This window comes from Alligator sinensis, unplaced genomic scaffold (genome assembly GCF_000455745.1).
Source record: "Alligator sinensis unplaced genomic scaffold, ASM45574v1 scaffold1213_1, whole genome shotgun sequence".
Lineage (NCBI taxonomy): Eukaryota > Metazoa > Chordata > Crocodylia > Alligatoridae > Alligator > Alligator sinensis.
Genome location: NW_005842401.1, coordinates 583,100 through 585,377, shown reverse-complemented (window position 1 = coordinate 585,377; position 2,278 = coordinate 583,100). Strand labels below are relative to the sequence as shown.

The following is a 2,278-nucleotide window of genomic DNA, read 5'->3' as shown; positions in this document are numbered from 1 at the left end:
CTCTCTCCAATCTCTCAGTCCTGATCCTCAAAGGAAACTTACAAAACACTTCCCAGAGACGAGCTTATGAACTCCACTTCATCAACCTCCTGGACACTAAAAATCATGGACTAAATATAGACATTGGGTTTATGACACATTATAACCCGCCTGACATCTGACTCCCCAGGTACTTCTCCACTATTCATCCCCCTACTTTCTTCCCACCCCACCCAGCTTGTCTCTCACCCATTGACTCCTCAGTCTACATCTTCACTGACTACCTATCTTGTATGCATACCAGCCAAACCGCTGGCTTCTTTACTTCTCATTCCATCCAGGAAGAGCACACACCAACTGCTGAAACTTCCTTAGCCTGACGAAGGGTTTTTGAACCCGAAAGCTTGCTTAAAAATTGTTTTCCAACTATTTAAATTGATCTAATAAAAGATATGAGATTCACTCAAAGAACTTTGTCTGCCTATGTCCTTAGACCAACACAGCTACAACCTACACCCCTCACATATAATGATTTTTTGGTATAAAAAGGGTCATAGCATAAGAGTGAATTCCCACATACCAAACCTGCATACAGCGAGTGAAACCTGAATTGCAAATAATTTTGCCAGACAATTTAAGTTTGTGTGCGCATTTGTAAAACAAAAAAATGAAAATAAAAAGTGTCAAAATAATTTGGACTTTTTAAGTCAACTAATACGACTAGTAGGTTAAGTAGCTTTCTTACAGCAAGAGTAGTTTAGTTCCGTTCTATAACCTAGCTGATTGTTGGTTTTTTTTAGTAAACTCAAACAAGATTTCCACAATCCTATTTCCTGCTTTTTTTTTTTTTTTTTTTAAAAACACAGAGACTTAAACAATTTGTTTTTTTCTAGTAAAATACACAAATACCATCATTCCAACATGAGGCTCGACAAGAATAGCCACGAAATGACATATATTGTCTAAGCATAGACTTGAAAGCTTCATCTAAAAGTATAGCTAAGCATCTACCTGGGCTTGTTATGTTTTTGTTTATTTCAATCTTCAAAATGTGTTTTGCTACTTTGTAAACAACAGTTAAATCAATTAAAATTAATTCAAAAGTGGAAATAAAAAATGTGTGTGATGTACTGGAGTCCATCTGAATACTAAGATTCATGAAAAGACATGTTGGTGGTACAGAAAGCTCTGAGGCTTAACCAGCATATGAATATTTTCTCCACTCATTGAAGTGAAGACTGTCCCACAGAAATTGGCCTCTGGGAAGTTACCCCACGGACAAAAGATCTCTGTGCGAGTGATTTTATTTTTTCTTCAGATGAATATTATTTTTATAGAAATAATCCGATTGAACAAGTTGCTTTTATTTAAAATTGATTTGTGCAAGTTTACTGAGGGAGAATTTAAATGCTGAAGGTTACTGTAAAAAAAATGATTAGGGGGGAAACATTTAATGATGAAACATATAATAGAACGAGGGTCATTTGCATCTCCATGGTTTAAAAAACAACCCCCCCTAAATACCAATGCATACTTCATAAATTCTACATTCATAAAGTACTGCACACATTTTATTACACTGCTCATAATCATTCTAAAAAGCCTTAACAGAGAGATACAGAAGAATTATCCTTAATTCAATTCACATTACACACAAATATTTGTTTCCAATCCTAATGAAAAGGGATTTGAATAAATTACCATTTTTATACCTATGTATTTTGAGTAATATTTTAAAAGAGGAATTGGATACTTTGTTATAGGAAAAGCACTTCTGTGTCTGAAAAGAAAGGATCTTTCCTGAAATTAAATCATTTGTATAAATCAACAAGATTTTAGGTCTACAAAAGTGAAAAAGAATCAAGGAGCATATAATATATTTCAAAATGCATCTGTTAGCCTTTTCTTAGAATACAGAACCTTTGAACCAGAAATAGAAAAGAAAAATTCCCAAAGATTCTGAGTTTACCACTATAGAAAAGGTTCTACTGAACCTAGATGTGATATTTTTCTACTATATTTATTCAGAGGTAGACAATTTGAGGATAACAGTAAAGTGGAAACATTGTACTCCTTTAGTAGACAAGCTTTTCTTTACCATACATACATTTTTTTCCCAGTTCTCTCAAAACTTATGCTTAAATTTTAAGCATGCTATACTTATGAAACTGTGTATACTATATTAAACATACCTTTTGAGCCTCTTTAAACTAAAGACACTTTTATGTAACACATGTTCACAGAATCATACCCCCAAATAAATCCATATATTAAATCAAATTATTGAATTACATAAAAC

The 2,278-nt window shown here is 33.3% G+C and overlaps 1 protein-coding gene across 1 annotated transcript in view; it reads right to left on the bottom strand.

Annotated features, from left to right (window-relative positions):
* RTTN (rotatin) overlaps positions 1–2,278 on the bottom strand; it is a 147,871-nt gene that overhangs the window by 128,126 nt on the left and 17,467 nt on the right. The window lies entirely within an intron of this gene.